General features: G+C 40.0%; 1 protein-coding gene and 1 pseudogene across 4 annotated transcripts in view; both read right to left on the reverse strand.

The window, feature by feature from the left end:
- Positions 1-22,140, reverse strand: part of Ncoa6 (nuclear receptor coactivator 6) — an 83,256-nt gene that overhangs the window by 52,621 nt on the left and 8,495 nt on the right. Inside the window, exon 2 of one of the 4 annotated variants that reach the window (XM_006499928.3) lies at positions 6,007-6,075. The exons of the other annotated variants lie outside the window; for them this stretch is intronic. The gene's annotated coding sequence lies outside the window, so the exon portion shown is untranslated. The remainder of the gene's footprint in view (positions 1-6,006; positions 6,076-22,140) is intronic. 4 annotated transcript variants of the gene reach the window in all.
- Gm14239 (predicted gene 14239) lies at positions 15,309-17,638 on the reverse strand (annotated as a pseudogene).

Here is a 22,140-nt window from a genome sequence, read left to right on the forward strand (position 1 = left end):
CTTGTTAACTTAAGAAAGTAAAGAAGGAAAACAAGCCAGGCAGTGGTGGTACATGCCTTTTGAGGTCAGCATGGGCTACAGACTGAGTTAGGAAAGCCAGGACTACATACAAAACTATTTAAAAAAAAAAACAACCCTTTACTGCCCCCACCATGGAAAAAAAGAGAAAACAGCAAGCAACCAAAGTAACACAAAACAGAAACAAAAAAGGATTGCTGACTGTGACTATTTTGGCCAAGATTTTGTTCCTCATAGTATAAATTTTTGTTTTGTTTTATTTTTTTGAGTCAGGGTTTCTCTGTGTAGCTCTGGCTGCTCTGAAATTCACTCTAGACCAGCCTGGCCTTGAACTCAGAGATCCACTTTCATTGGCCTATTGCGATTAAAAGCACGTGCTACTGCCAAGCTACAATATAAATGTTTTGATATTCTTAGGTTGAGAGCACAGCAGGAAGGTCTTTAAGCCCAAAGATCTCCAGGGAGACCAGGAATGTTATACACACAGGATTGTCTTTCCAAGGGGAAAGACTCAAAACCTGTTTTTCCATCCAGAAAGTTGGGAATTGGAAGTGACTAAGCTGCTGGTCAGTGGTATCTGTTGGACCAGACCACAACAAGCTCCAATATAAACTCAGGAACAAAAGTAGTTAGTAATCTAAATGATCCTCACAGCTAGGGGACTCCCCAAGCTCCCACAACCCAGACAGCGATACTCAGTAGTAGGAATGACCCTTACATTATCTGTATAGCCAGAGGCTCCTCCAAGCTCCCACAACCAGGACCAGAGATGGCTTATAGCACAGATGACCTCTCTGCTGTCAGTATGACGGAGACAGGCCAGACCCTTCCTTAGGCCATTAAGCTTGTACAGGTAGCCTCCTGTCTTTAGAACCCATCTTCTCGGAAAAAATGACATGTACCCTGAATTAAGTTTCAGTGTAATTGTTCCTTGTGCACCAAGGATTGTATTACATCAGGAAAGCTATTCCAAATTATACCGTTTAAATTTGTTGGGAATACACCACACAGCAACAGACTCCCCAGAGTCTTGATCTAGGTTAATGAAGTAAATCTGAACCAATTTTTCATTCTCACTTCTTTACAGTTCATTTCCCTGCCATGACCATCTTCAGGGTCCCCTTCACCCCTAAGCACCATATACAAACTTAATGAAAAACAAAATACTTCTTTAAAGAGGACAGATGTCTAATGGCCTGAAGTTGTTCCAGAGTATACACGTATCCATAAAAACCTTTCAGTGCTTTTTAAAATTGCACTTATGATTTGTTTCTATGTGGGCATACTCATGCCACAGCACTCACATGGACATCAGAGGACAGCTTCAGAGTCACTGTTCTCCTTCCACTTTTATGTGGCTCAGTGACTGAGTGCAGGTAATGAGACTTAGTAGCAGCCCCTTCACTGAATGAGCAATCTTGCCAGCCCCCCAATTCATTTAATGAAGCAAATATACTCAAAGCCAACACAATCTGTAGGCAGAAAGCTATAGGTCCATTTTTTTAAATTATGTGCTCTTACACCAATGTGTGAGGTTCTAAATCAAATTTTAAATAGACCTTGGCAGTACTTTAAAGGAAGTTTGTTAATGGAATTCAAAGCAAACTCCGTATCAAAAAACTGAGAGAAGATGTTATGTGATTATATCCATTAATGTAACATACCCCTGCCTCCGATACTGGGTATTGACTCTCGAGTTTTACACGTGCGTTTTATTTGGGAGTGAGGGGACACTATTAGGGTGGCAGTTTACTTCTTTATTTAGAGACTGGGTCTCACTCATTATGTACACCACATCTGCCTGCCTCTGCCTCTGCCTCCTGAGTACTGGGACTAAAGGTATATGCCACCATTCCATCTTAGGCTGGACTAGCAATGTGTAAGGCAGGCTAGCCTTCAAGTCTTGATCCTGTTGTCTTAGCCTCCAGCATAGCTGGATTTTATGCTTACCTCATCTGTCTGACTTAATCATTCATTCTTGATAATTTTCTAAACTTGAAAAAAAATACAATCTTTTCTTTTTTTCTAAGTACTTTATCCCATTCTTGTTTGTTTGTTTGTATCGTGTATATGAGTGTTTTGCCTGCATGTATGTCTGTGCAGGATGTGTATGCTGTGCCTGTATAATCCAGAATAAGGCATCAAATCCCCTGAAGCTAGAGTTACAGACAGTTGTATGCTGCCTACAGACAGTTGTGAGCTGCCATGTGGATGTTGGAATCAAACCAGGGTCCTATAGAAGAGAAACCAGTGCTCTTAACCACTGAGCCATCTCTCCAGTCCCATGCAATGTTTTCTTAACATGACAGAAGGCTAGCATGTAACTCTGTGGCAGAGTACTTGCATATATGAAGCACATCACACACACAGAAACCAACAAATACAGATCAGCAGTCTGCTTCATAGGAGAATAGGGGTCTATCAGTGAACACAGATGTATTAAAAAAAAATCAGTAAAATAAAACAGGAGCAATAAAGGTAAAAAAAAATCTGAACAATAGAACTATATTATAGTTGCTGTTATTCTAATGCTAATTATGTTTCCCCAAAAACACTGTTTGCAGGAGAAGTCTGCACGTAGCTTCTGGGAACCTGCTCCCAGTTGGTTCTGATTGGTAAATAAAGATGTCAACAGCCAATAGCTGAAGAGGACAGCGAGGTGGAATTTTAGGATTCCTGGGCTTGGGACCTGGAGCAGGAAGAAGAAGGATAAGCCACACCACACTGGTGAGTGTGGAGGAGAGGAGAGATGCCATGCCTGAGACCACTTCAGGACAGAGAGGCATGGCCACCACGTGAAGGAGTCAGGAGAGCACGGCCCAGAGGGCTGCCCAACTAGGTCCAGGGCAGCCAAGACAGAAGATAAAACTTAGTAAGTAGTAACTCGGAATTATGGGCAGGAGGTGGGTTCTCTCAGTAGTGGAGGTGAGGCAGTGTCTGTGCTGTTTAAGGCATATTAAAATAGAAAGGCTGTGTGTGTGCATTTCATTCGAGGATGGAAACCACTGGGGCAGGCAGTGAACCAACCTGCTGCTGAGACTGATTTAAAAAATTATTATTACACTGTATTCTTGAAAGTCAAACAAAAGACAGATGAGAAAATTTAGCAAAGCAGCACAATGCAAAATTAATATATAGAAAAATAGCAATTGTTACCCATATAATCATCAACAGGTGGGGAAACATATCACTTTTTAATAGAGACAAAAAATTAAAACCTTTAAGAATTGACAAAAAAGAAAGGTCAAGATATAAAAAGAAAACCTTAAAATACTTTTGAAGGGAGTTGGAGAAAGAAAGAGCTCATTGGTGAGAGCATTTGTTGTTCCTGTAGAGGACACAGGTTCAATTCCAAGTACTCACAAGGTAGCTTGCAGCCATCCATAAGTCTAGTTCTAGGAGCTCTGAGGCCTTCTTCGGCCTTCTTAGGGCACCATGCACACACATGGTGCACATACATACATACATGCAGGCAAAATATTTGTATACATGAAATGTTTTAAAATACTTTATGAAGGACAAAAAGAATTTTAAAGACATGGATAAAATGATACCCTCACAGGTAAAGATTCCTATGTTTCAATTCTCCCTAACTTATAATTTTATAACAACCTAACTTTAAAGTTTGTAGGGAAACTCTGAAAAAACAAACAGATTATAGAGAGGGATTAAGCCCCATCAGATTAAAACATGTTATGAGGGGCTGATGAGTTGGCTCAGTGGCTGAGAGTGGTTGTTGGGCAAGCCTGATAGATTTGGAATCCAAATCCCTAGCACCCATACAGCTGGGCATGGCCATGTGCACACCTCTAACTCTAGTACTGCGGGACGGAGACAGGAGGATCACTGTGGTTTGCTGGCTACCAGTCTAGTTCCAGGTTCTAAGAGACCTTTTCTCAAGAGAATACAGTGGAGAGTGACAGAACAAGGCAGCTAAAGTCATCTCTGTCCTCTAGGAGAAAATGGTTCTGTGTTCGGCCTTACACATACACAACACACACAATGCAATACATGTTAAGTTAACAAACACTGACCCACACTATATTCTCAGTAGTTAAAACTACTATAAACATTTTTATAAGTGGATGGGAGATTAATAGAATTTTGAAATTTTAATATCTCATAAAGGTGAAGAAAAATGATTTCCTTTCCTTATATGATATTAGAACAAGGTAGTTAGCTATCTAGAAGATAATAAAAGTGATTCATTTCTTTCACTATATAATAACTCCAAACAGACCAAAAACTTTACATGTAATAAGTAAAACTCTACATTTTAATAGTATAGAAGCACAGAGAAAATATTTATAACTTTCAAGAGGAGAAAGTTTTTCTAATGACTCAAAATTTAAGCCCTGTAAAACTGATCAAATACAAATAGCTGGGCGTGATAGCACACATCTCTAATCCCAGCACTCAGGAAGCAAAGGCAGTGATCACAGTGAACTCAAAGCCAGCAAGTTCAAGGCCAGCAAGACTACATTTGTGAGACCCTGTCTCCAATGAGGATGATGCTCTCTCTCTCTCTCTCTCTCTCTCTCTCACACACACACACACACACACACAGAAAAAAGGACAACATAAGAAAGAGGAAAAACAAACACCTGCAATCATTATCACCATCAAAAAAAGCAAATCTCAGGGCTGATGTTTGATGCAAGGCTTAGCCTGAGCAAGGACAACAAAAGAAAAAGCAAATGAAGGGGGTGGGGAGGGGAGGTATGTATAGGCATGTAAATTATATGTGTATGTTTTTATATATAAAATAAAAATTTGGACCGGAGAGATGGCTCAGTGGTTAAGAGCACTGTCTGCTCTTCCAGAGGTCCTGAGTTCAATTCCCAACAACCACATGGTGGTTCACAGCTATCTGTAATGAGATCTGATGCCCTCTTCTGGTGTGTCTGAAGAGAGCAACTGTACTCACATACATTAAATAAATAAATAAATAAATAAATAAATAAATAAATAAATAAATATTTTTTTAAAATTCAATAATTTGAACAATTACTTTGTCTAAAAATGGGTACAGGTTGTAATCAAAAATTCAAGAATACCAGGCGATTTCAATGTAAAGACAAATTTAGGGGCTCACTGAGCTAGAGTTTGCACTCTACATAATGAAGCTTATTGTTGATGACACACACAGTAGGTAGCAAAACTACAGCTACTGACACTAGACGTTCTCAGATCTATAGGGCAGCTTGTTGTTGGGAATTCTGAAGAGGCAAGTAAATAATTTAATTTGGAGGTTTTATATATGTTTCTATTCTCTTCCCAAACCATAGACAACTGACAAATTCACCTCTTTATCTAGTAAATCCATCCATATTTCATATATTCAGCACAACTGATGACTCAAATGCTTTGTTGGTGATGACTTTTTGAGACAGGGTCTTCTTGGGACCACAGGCTGGCCCTGAACTTAGTATGTGCAAACTCACGATCCTGCCTCAGTCAAATGCTGGGATTACAGACTGACCCAGACACGGCCAAATGCTCTTCCATCAGACAGATCACTAGTTAACTAGTTAACCTACATGCCAACGGCAGCTCGCCAAAGTGAAATATTTTGCTTATATTAAGCTCAAAATAACTTCTTCTTAAAAGTCAGATTTGGTCAGTGAGATGACACAGTGGGTACAGGCTCTTGCTGCCATATCTGGTGATATGAGTTCAATTTCTTGAACCTCAGATCGTAGAAGGAGAGTACCAACTTCCTTCTAACCTCTACACACACACCATGCATGGCACTCATGCATCCACATACATATACATGTGTCAAAATGTTTACAAAACTTTAAGGGACTTTATGGACTCACATATAGTTCCTAGTTTAGTGTTTGCCTAACATATATGAGGCACTAGGTTCAATTCCTAGTACTAACAAAAAAATTAAAAGTTTATTTCCAATTAAATTCTTTTAGTTAAAACTAAGTCTTTCAAAAAAAATCAAACTTTTATTTTCATTCTACATAATTGACAGACCTGTTAAGAACTCTCTGACCACTCTCAGAGAAGGTAGTCAATAGGACCCCTCTCCATTCCTCCCAGGACCTAGACAAAGGGGGAAAAGAAAGAGGAAGGAGAGAAGCATCAGATGAAAAGACTAAATAAACCCAGCAAATAGAGTCTAAGTAAATGTTGATGTCTGGCCAAATTCCACTTATCATTACTTCGTCAATTTACTCTAGAAAGAGCTATAAAAGAATAAAGACATATAGGCTCTTAGTACAGTGGGTTTTAGCAAATAAAGGTATTTTCAAAACAGCTGTATAATGCTTACTTACACATGTAAATTCATTCTCTATGTCATGATCTTCATGGTTTGTACAGTTTTCTTAATGAGGATAGCCTGGACCACACAATGTGTTCTAGGCTAGCCTGTGAACTACACTGAGACTCTGTCTCAAAGGAAAGAAAAAGAGGAAGAGCACGGGAGAAGGGAAAGGGAGAGAAGGGAGAGGAAGAAAGAGGGAGACAGAGAAAGGCAGCGTGTTCGTCCAGAATGGAACCCCTAAGGGATCTTCACTATGGGTCAGCTCACAGTCTAGGTGACTTGCCTCAGCTCACCCATATGCTCTGAGTAGTTTAAAACACTGTTCATGTTTTAAACTATAAATAAGTTGATAGCATCATACATTTTAAGTTAGTATTTACTTCATACTCTGAAAAACTTATTTTCTAAATGGCAACTGCAAAAACAAAGAAACAAATACATAGAAACACAGGTGTCCTAAGTTCACAATTTTTCCCCATTACAGCTACTTTACCATTCAAACATGGAAATGAAATAAAGCCTAGAGCCCATGCAAGCATTTCCTAACCTTAGTAGTCACTTTTCAAATAGTAACATCAGCTCGTGTACATATTCAGAAAATACAGCTTTATTTACTGTTTATTTATTTAGACAGAATCTAGCTGTGTAGCCCAGGCTAACCTAAAACTCTTAATCTAAGAGCTAGAGCTGCAAGTGTGTCCCATCTCATCTGACTTTGACCAGCACCAGTTACACTAGCATCACTGTGAAATGGAGAGAGAGCTAGGCTGCACATGCAGGGGAATGGTGTGTGTGTGTGTGCGCGCGCGAGCTCACGCGACTGTACAAATATACATTTGGAGATTTATAGAACTAAAAATTCTACATTCAAAAACACACATAAACACCAGGGCAGTGGTGGCACACGCCTTTAATCCCAACACTCAGGAAGCAGAGGTAGATGGATCTCTGAATTCCAGGCTAGCCTGGTCTATAGAGTGAGTTCCAGGACAGCGAAAGCTATACAGAGATATATTCGTATACATAAACAATATTGTAGGAATACTTATAATGAGAAAAAATCAGAAATATCCATTGAGTAACACATAAGCAGAATATGCCATTAATAAAATTTAATTAGATATTTTTTTAAGATTTAGAAAGAAATGTATGGTATCTTAAAGGTGGGGGGAATCATAGCTAGGTGTGGTGGTGCCAATATGCAACCCACACCTCAGAAGAAGAGGAAGGAGGTTTGTAAGACTTTCTTAAAAAAGAAAAAAAGACAAGAAAAAAAAGTTGTAGAACAATTCATAAAATAACTTCCTAAGAGAAAATATATCAGTATATATATTGAATTTTCAGAGTACAGAGAAAACAAAGGAGAATCACATTCTGCTATTCAAATCATATGATACATTTGGAGCTGGGAACTGGAGAAAAGGAGATGCTAGCTTTCATGGCCTATACGACAGGTGTTCAGTTTGTTGCAATAAACTACTGCTATGGGAGTTAAAAAAAAAAACTTTAAGTATAATTCATAAAACAAAAGAAATAAGAAAATGATAAACATGATAATTACTTAAACTGATATTGTTATATAAAAGGTAGCCAAATAAAACTCTTAGAGACTACAGAATAAAAATAAATTCTAGATGCTTTTAGGTAGGCACATAAAGACCTTTTATGAATTAAAAATTTACTTGCAGGGGGCTGTGTCTGTGTGTGTGTGTGTGTGTGTGTGTGTGTGTGTGTGTGCGCGCGCATGTGTGTTTTAAAGCAGATACAGGGTTCAGTTGTTGGGTTGTTGAGTATTTGCTAATTTTCCAGCAGACTGGAGTCCAGTTCCCAATACCCATGTTAAGCAACTCATAGCTTCCTAAAACTTCAGCTCCAGGGATCTACTGCCCTCTTCTGGTGTCTGCAGGCAGACAGACAGACAGACAGACAGACAGACAGACAGACAGACAGACAGATAGACACACACACGTGTATACACACACACACACAAAGAAAAAAAGGCAGACATAAACTAACACAAAGTCCTGTGAAAGAAGTCTCTCTCATTCTATTCTCACGTGCTTGTGTGTAACCTCTCCACTCCAGCTTTGCCTTCAGCTACCTCCTGACACTGAAGTTTATCTTTAATAACACCAGTTTTGGTTATACTGAATACAACTTTATGTGCATCATATAAATATAAATGGACAGTGTCAAATCATACTGAACAAATGGCCAACTCAGATGAAAAGTAAATGAGGCAGATGAGCTCATTAGCATGATATCTTCTCTCAGATATACATTTCTAAGAAACCACAAAAGAAAAAAATGCAACTTTTACAAAAGAAGGATCTGGCAATTACCACCTTAGCCCTTTGATCATTCAAAAAATAACAATGTGGCAACAGGGATGTATCATCAGAGTTAAGCACTGCAGGACCAAGTACTAAGTAGTATGACATTTCCTTAAAAATATGGATTAGGAGCTGGAGAGATGGCTCAACAATTAAGAGCACTTGCTCTTCTTAATAGGACTTGGGTTCAGTTCCCAGCACCCATGGTGGCTCACAACCATCTGTAACTCCAGTTCCAGGGGATTCTATATACCCTCTGGCCTCCATGAGTAGCTAGCACACATACATACATGTAGGCAAATACTCATACTCATAAAATAAAAATAGATACATTTTTTAAAATATGAAGAACTTGGTGGGGCTGGAGAAATGGCTCAGTGGTTAAGGGCACTGACTGCTCTCCCAGAGGCCCTGAGTTCAATTCCCAGCAACCACATGGTGGCTCACAACCATCTGTAATATGATCCGATGTACTTTTCTAGTGTGTGTCTGAAGAGAGCAATAGTGTACTCACATACATAAAATAAACAAATCTTTTAAAAATATGAAGAACTTGAAAGACATAAAGTTATGAGAGAACAGACAAGGTTTTTCTGTGTAGCCCTGAATACCCACTATTTAGATCAGGCTAGCCTTGAGTTCAAAGATCCACCTGCCTCTGCCTCCTTCCAAATACCAGAACTAAAAGTGCATGGCACTATGGCTGGCTAGGAAATTCTTAAAGGTGAATTAAGCTCACTTAATTTTACAACAGAAGACAAGTCTCTTCAATGCAAGGAGACAACTTTGAATGATATGCCACCCTTTTATTATAGTACTAAATCTAATAAATTGCTCCTGAACCACGGAGGATTAAAATGGAAGCCTAGTAGCCTGATACATATTTTAAGGTTGTTGGAATATGTCATAGAAGAATATGTTGATCAAAGCTGTATCAGTCTAGTTGAAAAAAACTAAAATTAATAGAGCTGTAAAACTAACTGAACTCTCTGGAAGATTCAAAATACGTTTAAAGAAAGCTAGAAACATTGATTATAGAGAATGGAAAACCATTTCTCTATAATCCCTTAAGCATAACTATGCAAACCCAAAAACATATTCCTAAACAAACAAGATGAAGTTCTAATCATCTTCCTATTTGTGATCCACCTACTATTAAGATCTAATCAAGGACAGACAGAGAGAGCACCTTCCACATTCTCTCTTAGGTTTCTAGCCTTCAAAAAGGCAAGAGTGAAGCGGACCTCCTTTTTTCTTTCTAAAGTAAAATGTACTTTATTTCACTGCCCGTGAATGCGTGGCAGAGCTTTTGGGGCTGGTTAGGAGGGAAAGGAAGAGTTTGGAGCTGCAGGCTACTGTAAGATCGCCGGCAGTGTGGGTGGGGGCTCAGAGACCCAGAAGGCTGCTGAGAATGTGTCGTCTGAAGGCCATGCAGATGAGGTTTCTGATGGAAAGGAGTACTCTTTTGGGAACTGGAGTAGAGGCCACCCTTGTTTCCTTGTGGCAGGGAGTTTGGCTTCCTTGTATCCTTGTCCAGAGGCATCTTGGAAGACTGAACTTCAACCAGTGTACCTAGCAGAGGAGACAGCAAAGCAGCAAAGTGTCCAGGCTGTGGCGTGGCTGCTCCTAATGGCTTATGGTTAAATGAGAGAGCAAAGGGATCTTCTGAAGACAAAGCTTACTAAGAAGAAACGAGAGCGGAGTAGCCAGAGGAGGAGCCCGGGATCTAAAGAGGAAAGGCTTTCCAGAACAAGCTCTACCCAAGAAGACTAAAGCTGACAAACAGAGGTTGCCCGTGTTGCATCCTGGCACTAAGAAGGATTCCTAGAGGGGGGCCCAGAAAAAGAGCTGCAAAGCTGCCTGGGAACTCTAGTTTGCTGGCAAAGACATCCTTGACTTCAGCTTTGATTCCGGGGGAGGGAGGGGAGGCCCAGATGCAGTCTTTACACGCACCAGGCCTTGGCAGCAACACTGCTGTACAGGGGCTTGTAAAGGCACCAAGAATGTAGCTATGGAGTCCCAGCTCTCACCACGGCTGAAGAGGAAACCCAGTGAGACCAGGAAGAAGACTGCCTTCAGGTTGGAGTCTCTGGAAAGAGTCTGAGGTGCTGCTGCCTCACGCGCAGCATGGTAGTCAAGCCCAAGAAGACCCCAGCCTGTGAAGACTGAAACAGGGGAGGAGTCCAGCACGGTCCCACAGGAGAGAAGCATCGAGATGACCTGATTCACAAGCCTGGATCCATCTATGCATGTGTCTGTGTATCTACACATGTACACACATTTATAAAACTACAGAAATATTTAGTGCCCTTGGTTTCATTCTCTGTGTACTTGAACTTTGTAGTAAAAAATATTTTTCATTATGTAAAAAAAAAATTGAATCAAGACTCTGAAGACACTAAACTTAGCGTCTATTACTGCACTATCTGCCTAGATTCAGGTTTGCACCATACCTATTTGTTCATAAAACTGATGACATAAACCACATTGTTTTAGATATAGCCCATCTTTAAAAAATGTCAACACATTACATTGCCCTTCTTCTTTTCAAGGTTCAAATGCTCACTTATTGGCATAGGATTTCCTCAGCACCTTGCTTTTTTGTCTGACTAAGCTGTAAAGCATTTTTCAGCCTGACACACTGGATAACATTACTGAGCCTGGGCTTGCTGGGAGGCTATTTCTTTCCATAAAGTTAAATGCCACGAGCTTCCGGTTGAATTTATATATGTAGCTTTACTTTGGGGTTATAGCTCTTTTGGCACAGTTATTGATAGAATTTCCTTTGCAAGGAAAATAGCTATCAATAGTATTGATGCTTTTCAAGAAATTTCCCTCAATGAATATAAAGGACAATAATTTTGCTGATTGTCAGGGAATTGAAAATCCAACAACATGTTCATGTTTACAAGATCCTCCAAAATCTTTTTGGTGTGGACTCTGATGTTTTGATCATTAAAAAAAAAAAAGATTTAAACTGAGCATGGTGGCCCATGCCTTTAATCCCAGCACTCAGGAGTCAGAGACAGCCAGATCTCTGTTAATTCTACAAAGTGAGTTCCAAGACAGCCAGGGCTGTTACACAAAAAAACCCTGTCTAGTAAAACAAAACAAAACAAAACAAAACAAAACACAACAAAAATGAACAAACAAAAAATCAAACTACCACCACCACCACCAAAAACAAAATACTGTAAGTAATTTTAAATTTTTATCTATTATAATTGTGGACACACATGCACACACATGTATACGTATAGAGATCGGAGAATAACTTTATTTTTCTTTTTATTTAATCTTTTTTTTTAAAGATTTATTTATTTATTATATGTAAGTACACTGTAGCTGTCTTCAGACACTCCAGAAGAGGGCACCAGATCTTGTTACAAATGGTTGTGAGCCACCAAGTGGTTGCCGGAAATTGAACTCAGGACCTTCGGAAGAGCAGTCAGTGCTCTTAACCACTGTGCCATCTCTCCAGCCCCATTTAATCTTTTTTTTTTTACAGTCAGATTTTATCTACCTTCTGACTGTTCCCCATCCCATACCACCCCCGCATCTCGATGAGGATGTTCCCACCCTCCCACCCCCCACCTCACTAGACCTCCCCACTCCCTGGGGCCTCCAGTCTCTTGAGGGTTAGGTGCATCTTCTCTGGCTAAGTCCAAACCCAGCAGCCCTCTGCTGTATATATGTTGGAGGCCTCATATCAGCTGATGTATGCTGACTGGTTGGTGGCCCAGTGTCTGAGAGATCTTGGGGGGGTCCAGGTTAGTTGAGGCAGCTGATTTTCCTACAGGGTCACCCTCCTCAGCTTCTACCAGCTTTTCCCTAATTCAACCACAGGGGCCAGCCGCTTCTGTCCACTGGTTGGATGCAAATACCTGCATTTGACTCTTTCAGCTGCTTGTTGGGTCTTTTGGAAGGCAGGCACGATAGGCCCCTTTTTGTGAGCGCTCCATAGCCTCAATAATAGTATTAGGCCATGGGGCTTCCCCTTGAGCTGGATCCCAATTTGGACTTGTAGCTGGGTCTCCTTTTCCTTGGGTTCTTCTCCATTTTTGTCCCTGCAGTTCTTTCAGACAGGAACAATTATGGGTCAGAGTTTTTGACTGTGGGATGGCAACTCCATCCCTCACTTGATGCCCTGTCTTTCTACTGGAAGTGGGCTCTACAAGTTCCCTCTCCCCACTCTAGGGCATTTCATCTAAAGTCCCTCCCTTTGAGTTCTGAGAGTCTCTCACCTCCCAGGTCTCTGGTACATTCTGAGGATCTCTCCATTTCCTACCTCCAGAGGTTGCCTGTTTCTATTCTTTCTGCTGGCCCTCAGGGCTTTAGTCCTGTTCCCCTACCCAATACCTGATCATCTTCCCCTCTTCCCCTCCCTGTCCCCATTCCCACCCAGGTTCCTCTACTCCCCTCCTGTGATTGCTTTCTTCTCCCTCCCAAATAGGATTGAGGTATCCTCACTTGGGCTCTTCAGCTTGTTGACCTCTTTGAGTTCTGTGGATTGTATCTCGGGTATTCTGTACTTTTTTGGGGGAGGGGTGCTAATATCCACTTATTAGTGAGTACATACCACACATGTCCTTTTGGGTCTGAGTTACCTCACTCAGGATGATATTTTCTAGTTTCATCCATTTGCCTGCAAAACTCAGGATGTCCTCATTCTTAATAGCTGAGTAGTATTCCATTGTGTAAATGAACCACATTTTCTGTATCCATTCTTCTGTTGTGGGACATTGGGTTGTTTCCAGCTTCTGGCTATCACAAACAAGGCTGCTATGAACATAGTGAAACACGTAGTCATGTGGCATGGTGGGGCATCTTTTGGGTATATGCCCAAGAACGGTATAGCTGGATCTTCAGGTAGATCTATTTCCAATTTTCTGAGGAACCTCTAGATTGATTTCCAGAGTAGCTGTACCAGTTTGCAATCCTACCAGCAATGGAAGAGTCTTCCTCTTTCTCCACATCCTTGCCAACATCTGCTGTCATCTGAGGTTTTGATCTTAGCCATTCTGATTGGTGTAAGATGGAATCTCGGGGGTCATTTTGATTTGCATTTCCCTGATCACTAAGAACTCTGAACAAGTGCTTCGCAGCCATTTGAGATTCTTCTGTTGAGAATTCTCTGTTTAGTTCTATACCCCATTGGGTTGTTTGGTTTTTTTGGAGGTTAGCTTCTTGAGTTCTTTATATATTTTGGATATTAGCCCTCTATCAGATGTGAGGTTAGTGAAGATTTTTTTTCCCAATCTGTAGGTTGCCGATTTGTCTTATTGACTATGTCCTTTGCCTTACAGAAGCTTTCCAGTTTCATGAGGTCCCATTTATCAATTCTTGATCTTAGAGCATGAGCCATTGGAGTTCTGTTTAGGAAATCTCCCCTTGTGCCAATGAGTTTAAGGCTCTTTGCCACTTTCTCTTCTATTAGATTCAGTTTATCTATCTGCTTTTATTTTATTTTAGGTTTGCTGTTTATTCAATGCTAAATGTTAAAGAGCTCTTACACTGTCGAACCATGCCTGAGAACCCAAAGAAAGAAATGGTGCAATGGACAGCCTCATACACCCAGACAGTGTATTAAAACTTGATTCATATGCATTTTGATAATTCGCAATCTTAAAAAATTATAACAAGACTTGGAATTTAACATCTGCTGCAGGTCTTCAGCGTTCTAGTACAGTGTGCCATTAAACAAACATCATGATGTTTCTGTTCAAGTCTTAAACCATAACCCCAAACAGAATGTGTGTATGTGTCTAGCTGGAGTAAAGCATACTTTAAGGGAAGTTTGTGGCTCAAGGTGTGAGATTTCTTGTTAAGATTTCTGGTGCCCAAATGAAGTCTTCAGTTTAACTAAGAATCTCAAGCCTCTAATCACCCCACCTCCTCTTGGCTGGTTCAGATCAGGCCAACATTATTGCCCAGAAGTGGCATACAGTCTGGTAGGAGACACTGGCCTACACCTCCTGCTTCCCACACTGCTGATCTACTAAACTGCAAGACATGCTCTCAAGCTGGGAAAACATCCCCCATTACCCGTTCCACTCCTGTCAGTAGTGAGCAAGTCTGAACTGTGTGTGGCAAAGGGATTCGTTTACAGAGAGAAACCCAGGCACTGCCATCGTATCACATAGTCATATGCCAATATAGAGTATGTGTACTGAACCATTTGTAGTGACAAAGTAGGTAACTGACAGGCTATTTCATTAGGTGGAAAGAAATTTATCAGTAACCTCTTTAAGAGCCAAGTACTACTAGATAGTTAAATTGTAATTACTAACAACAGAAATGCTACATTACTGGCTATTCCCCTGCCTCTCCAAGTGAATACCAAACATACTCCCAAGGTGAATGTCAAGAGCTGGCTAAACAACGAATGGATCTACAGAATAGCCCATAACCTTCACATCTGGGGCACACACAAGAATTTATCAGACACCATGCCAGATTCACACACAACTTGATGTTTTGTTCCTGTTGCTTTGAACAGTTAAAAGCCAGCTCAGTAAAACCCTCTCCTGAGCAGACACCACACACTATCCACAGCAGTGAGCAGACGCCACACTCCATCCACAGCAGTGAGCAGACACCACACTCCATCCACAGCAGTTCAATTTAGACCTGATTAGGAGGCTTGAGCAGCATCTGGAGTGGAGTGGATCCCCTGTCCTTTATATGTATCAAAGGCTATCTGGTTCCACCTAAGAATTGGCAAATTCATAGGGCATTTCACAATTCCAATGTTTCTTTCAGACTATTTCTCCACACAATATGCCCTTAAAGAACTTACTACAAGTCGAAGCAAGGCCTTAATGTGTAACCAAACAAGCACTATCTGAATGAAAAATTATTCAAAGAAACAAGACTACCTCCCACCCACTCCCCATTTGGTAGACCCGAGTTTGGTTGAATTAAATCCATAGTCACCTCATACAACTAAAAACTTAAATTATAAATCATAAGCCCTACACAGATGATCCAAACACATCATTTCTGACAGCGGCTTGTTCCAGGGAGTCTAACATAGCCACAGCCTACAGAGTATGCCTTAGGATGGGGCACAGAACAGGTTAATTTAGGTCACTTAACTCTTCATCTTTTACAGCGGATCAGAACCCAGATGGCTGACTTCTGAAGGCTTTCTGACAGGAATCCAGTAGAGTTGGTTTCAAGGTTCACACAGACACTAGTAGTTAGCTGTAACTTCATGTAGAAGTTGTGATCCACATGAAATCCACAACTAAGTGCAGCAAATCTGAGCTAGTCAACCTTGCGAAGGCTCAGCATCTGAACATAAAGATGTTTGAAATGGCCAATGGCTGCAGGTTTGGTTTTATACGCAGAGCAACTATGGAAACACTGTTGAATCTAATTCACAAATATTTAAGACAATAAAACACCCCTAAATCCAACACACATCAAGATCAGTTGTGACTCTTGAACTTCCATAGTGCAACAGGGACAGTCACTGGACTTGAGGTCTTCAGTCAGTCACTGTAGATCCAGAAATCAAAATGATGAATGGCTGTTCTTGGTGGTTATCTGTGGTCTAGTTACCTTGGAAGGCTTAGCAAAGACCATTCCTTAGCTGTACTGTGTGTGGCTGTACTTCTGATTCTCAAGCACGGCATACTGGTTGTCTAGCTGAAGTTTAAGGGCCTGGTTTTTTTAAACCTCCTCCCTACCTCTATTTTTGTGTCTTACTACTTCAAAGCTCTTCTTCATTTCTTTATCCCAAGGAAAAGGAAATGTAATCAGCAAATATTTCTTCTTCATTAGGGAATTTTGAAAGTATTCTTCCTCAAATTAAAAAAAAAAAAAAACCAACAAAACAAAACAACCCAAGATTAATCCTGGAGAGACAGGAAGGGAATACAAAAATCCTTATCAAACCATTTTAAGGCTTCAATTGATCAGAAAACATGTAATACTGTACTGAAGCTCTGAGGTCCCATCTTCTAAATATTTTAGGACTAACTTGAAGTAAACCAGAAAGAAGCTGTATAATGACATTCCTTCTCAGACTCACTTCTAAGTTTTCAAAGTTAGTAGATAATACGTCTTTATGCATAAAGAGCAACAATTCCCTCATTCAAGTAATGTTCTCATCATTCAACAATTTCTCCTCCCTTTTGCTTTGGGGGAGTGGTCTGATTAGATCAGGTAGAGAAAGATGTGTGTGGCAAGTCACTGCTATCCCCCACACATGAAGACAGAACGGAGAAGCAAGTCCAAGTATAGGTCTAAATTCAAGCCAGCTGTGGTCTCAACAAGACAAAAGGCTGGGATTTACTTTAAAAACACCCAAAAAACTTTTCCATCTGATGCCATTTACATTTCTTCCCATTTTATTTACTTTTGAAATTCATGTCCCTAATAAGATGTAGATGTGCCATATGTGGTCATTTAACTTGAGGTAGTTCTCATTTTAAGTACCTGTTCCGGCTCTCTACATGCTTGGCAGTGGACGACAGGGGTGGGCACTGTGAGTCACTGTGTATTTCTGGTGGTCCTTGTTGTGGTTAGCCTTGCTCCAGGAGGCCTATATACATCACTAGGCACTGCTGGCTCCGGGGTTTCTGTAACTGTTACTGGAGCAGGAGGTGCTTGTACCGGAGCAGTTTTATTCCAGGGACCTGGAGATTTTTCTGCTCCACTGCCACCTCTACCTTCTTCCCAATTATCTTCTGGATCTTCTCTCTTTTCATTATCATCATCTTCCTTTTCACTTATTTGCATTGTCTGAACTCTTAATCCACTGAAATTAAACTCTTTTTGCTGAAATTCTTTCCACTCATTTTCATCCTTTGTTATGGTCTTGCTGGCAAGGCCTGTACTCCCGCCATCTCCCAACCTGGCACCAGAACCCAAGCTCCCACTGTCTCTCTTCTTGTTGGCCGCCTGACTGCTCTGTTCCTTCTTCTTATCCCTCTTGGCAAAGAAGTTGTCCAGGCTCCGCTCTTCAAACTCAGCCATGGCCGCTGCCCAGATGGGTGGGATCTATCTGGTTTTATTGTTGAGGTCCTTGATCCATTTGGACTTGAGCTTTGTGCAAGGTGACAAATATGGATCTATTTTCATTTTTCTACATACAGACTGTCAGTTAGACCAGCACCATTTGTTGAAGATGCTTTCTTTTTTACTATTGTATATTTTTGGCTTCTTTGTCAAAGATCAAATGTCTGTAAGTATGTGGTTTTATTTCTGGGCCTTCAATTCTATTCCATTGACTGACGTGTCCATCTCTGTACCAATACCATGCAGTTTTTAATCACTATTGCTCTGTAGTATAGCTTGAGGTCAGGGATGGTGATTCCCCCAGAAGTTCTTTTATTGTTAAGAATTGTTTTCGCTCTTCTGGATGTTTTATCCTTCCAGATGAGAATCGCTCTTTCCATGTCTTTGAAGAATTGTGTTGGGATTTTGATGGGGATTGCATTGAATCTGTAGATTGCCTTTGGTAGGATGGCCATTTTTACTATGTTAATTCTGCCAATCCATGAGCATGGGTGCTCTCTCCATTTTCTGAGATCTTCAATTTCTTTCTTGAGAGACTTGAAATTATAGTCATACAGGTCTTTCACTTTTTTGGTTAGAGATACCCCAAGATATTTTATATTATTTGTGGCTATTGTGAATGAAGTAATTTTTGAGAGTAGGTTCTCTCCTTCCACCATGTGGGTGCTGGGGTGCAAACTCAGGTCATAGGTTTGGTGGCAAGCACCTTCCCTGCTGAGCCATCTTGCCAGGCCTAAAATGATTCTTAAAATAATCTAATTCTCTAATTAAAACCGAACAATTATTTAAGAGGAAAAAAAAGATGTCTGTATTTGTAAGAGATGCATGCTGAAGACTTTACAGCATGGTATCAAAATGTCTTTATTTTTGGTTGTGAACCTAGCCTTTAACAGCTAAGCCATCTATCTCTCTCACCCAAGATGTCTTTATTTTTGTATGGTTTAACACATTAAGAATATAGCCCCCCCCAAAAGAAGAATATAGCAACGAGCTAGAGAGATGGTTCAGTGGTTAAGAACACTGGCTGCTCTTCCAGAGGACCCAAGTTCAATTCCCATCACCTACATGACAGCTCACAACTGTCTGTAACAATAGTGCCAGGGCATCTGACTCTTTCACCAATGCCCAATGCACATAAAAAATAAAATTAAAAGAAAAGGAATATAGCAACATGTTGAACAGAGATGGCAGGCACTATTTAGGTTTTGTATGTATGAAAATTTGTATGACAAAGTATTTAAAGCATCAGCCAGTCCCCTGCTAAACTGTGATATATTGCAACTGTGCTACAAGTAAAACAAAATTGTAAAATCCAATATTAACTAGTAGCTAGTAGCAATAGAAACTGGTAGTCATTCTAAGGAATAATATGACAATGTGGCCTAAAAGTAATATCCTTAGTCCTAATTCACTTAGTTTAACTCACTTTAGGGAATATGACCTAGCAGAAAAATGGGAAGGGCATATAAACAGATATTACAAAAATACAATTGAGAACAGAAATAAAAACAAACTGAAAAAAACACTTAAACATCAAATATATCAAGATATTGATATATGGATTATTTTATATCCACTAAAAGTGAGATACACAGACATGACTAAAAGTGCATCAATTTTGTTACCAAATAATAAAAACAGTTTGAGGCCAGTGTGGTCTACAGAACTAGTTCTCAGACAGCCAGGACTACACAGAGAAACCCCATCTCAAAAAAACAAAAACCAAACAAACCAAACAAACCAAACAAAAAAATCTGCAGTGGCATCCTGCTCACAAACACTGTACAGCCACCAAAGTCACCACTGTGCAAATGTCCTAGACCTGAAACCCATGCCACCAACAAACTGCTCTGGCTTCATCTCCACAACTCAATACACCAGCAAACAGACACCTCACCATTCCATTGCCTAAATAACTTTCAACTTTTTAAATCCAGCATTCCCTTGATTCATCTCTTCTTTTGTTGCAATCTTACTCTCTCATTCATTTATTTAGTCAATTTTTTGATTGGTGTACGTGTGATGTGTATGAGACATATATGCCATGGTGCCAATGTAGAGGTCAGAAGACAAATTTGTGGAAAGCAGCAAGCACCTTTACCTACTAAGATATCTTGCTGGCTTATTTAGAAAATTTTAATTTAATAGCTCTGTGTCATCTCAAATGCTACCTATTAAGGCAGTGGTGGTACATGCCTTTAGTTCCAGCACTCAGAGGCAGAAATAGGTGAATCTCTGAGTTTGAGCCCTTCCTGGTCCATAGAGTGAGTTCCAGGACAGCAGAGCTACACAGAGAAACCCTGTCTGGAAAAACAAAACAAAACAAAACAAAACAAAGAGTAATTGTGTCCTCAGATCCACTTAAGCCTTTATTCTCAAAAAGGGGATTAATTTGAAATAGAAAACTAGTTAGGATGAGGAGGCTCTAATCCAATGATTCTTATCTTTTTAAGGACACTTGGTCATAGAGACACTGGGATACTTCCACATGTCAACAAAGGAAGAAACTAGAATATTGTGGTGGGAACAAACAGCACCAAAAACTGATGTAAGGTGGGAAGGGTAGCATAAGCCTCCAATCCTGGCATTTGAGGCTGAGGTAAAAAGGCAGGATTGTACCAAACTCTGAGGAACCATGCCTTGTTGGCATTCAGAGTCTAGCCTAGGTTTCAGCCTCCAGAACTATAAGAGAATAAACTTTAGGTATTTTAGGTCACTGCATTTGCTTCTCTGTAATTGAAGCCCAAGAAAACCAATATGCCACCTTTTTCATAAAACTTTCTCTTTTAACTTTCCAAAATGTGATCTAATTTTCTGAATTCCCACACACCTGTGTTGTTTGATATCAAGAAAGGGTCTTGTAATGCAGTCCAGTTGAACCAGAACTCACCATGTGGTCCAGAATAGCTTCAAACTTGTGGTACTTCTTTAGCTCTATTCTATTAAGTGCTGTGATTCTCTCCCCTCCTTTTATGTTCACAGGACCTTGCTAGATGAACTTTTTATTGAAGGCAGAAACTATTGATGGTCCTCTGTACCTGAGGATGCAGCATTAAAATGGTAGAGGCCTAGAGAGATGGCTCAGCGGCTAAGAACACTGGCTGTTCTTCCAGAGGATGTGGGGTTCGATTCCTAGCTCCCACATGGCAGCTCAGACCTGTCTGAGACTTTTGTCACTTTCATACATGTAGGCAAAACTCCAATGAACATAAAATAAATTATTCAAAAAAGTAAGCAGAAAAATGCATATGTATTCATTCTTTTTATTACTCTTAAACAATACAGTATAACTAACTACATAGTATTTATATTGTATTACATATTATAAATAATCTAAAGATATGCAAATGAGACATTTTATATAGGGAACTTGAGCATCTATGAGTTTTGGTATCCAAGAGGATCTGAAATAAATCCTCCATGGAAACTGAAGCCTAAACATACTCATTAACTGTGTGTGTATCTCAACACCTGGTGTGCATTCATTATAGACTGACTACTAGTCACAATCCCTGCCCCAACACGCTTATTTTCATCTGAATAGTTCTGAATATATCATCTCCACATATGTTGACAAGTTAAATATACCACAAAATTTTTCTACTGAAAATCCATATTTGTTTTTTTTGGTGCTGGGGACCCAAGCCAGGCCCTTGAGCATTTGAAACAACCACTCTAATACTGAATTACATATCCAGTTCCAAAGACACTATATCATAGGAAACATTCATAGCCACTTGTTATGTAAATTCATATAATATTGATATGCACACCTATTGCTCTTAGCTAATTCCACAATGGGCACTAAAGGGATGTTTAAAAATACATTCTGTGGGAAGTACTTAATTTGCCTTACTCTCTTCTCACTATCTAGGCCAGACTGGGTAGGAAATAGAAATCCTTCTGCCTTCAGCTCCTGAATATTGAGATTACAGGCATGTGCATGGCCCCTACCTAGCCTTGATTTTCTCTTAGTCTACTAAAATGCAGTTCACCTAAAATCTTCCCAGCATTGCTGGCAATCGGTAGAAAACAATGGTGCTTTGGAATTTCTCCAACTGTTTAAAGTTCTTCAAGTCTGGGGCTGGAGATGGCTCAGCAGTTAAGAGCATTGGCTGTTCTTCTAGAGTCTCTGAGTTCAATTCCCAGCATCCATATACGGTGGCTCACAACCATCTGTAATGGGATCCAATGCCTTCTTCTGGAATGTCTGAAGAAGTGTCTACAGTGTACTCAATACATAAAATAAGTAAATAAATCTTTAAAAAAGTCTTTAAGTCTATATTTTATAGGAAGGCCATGGAGTTACTTTCATAAAACATTAAATAAATATGGAAAAGGACCTTGTGAGATACTCAGCAGGAAAAGGCACTTGCTGCCGAGCCTGATGACTTAAGTTTAATCCTTTTGAGCCATACGGTAAAAGGAGAAAATAGACTCCTACAAGTTATCCTCTGACCTCCACATACACACAAGCATAAC

Source organism: Mus musculus, chromosome 2, assembly GCF_000001635.26.
Source record: "Mus musculus strain C57BL/6J chromosome 2, GRCm38.p6 C57BL/6J".
Lineage (NCBI taxonomy): Eukaryota > Metazoa > Chordata > Mammalia > Rodentia > Muridae > Mus > Mus musculus.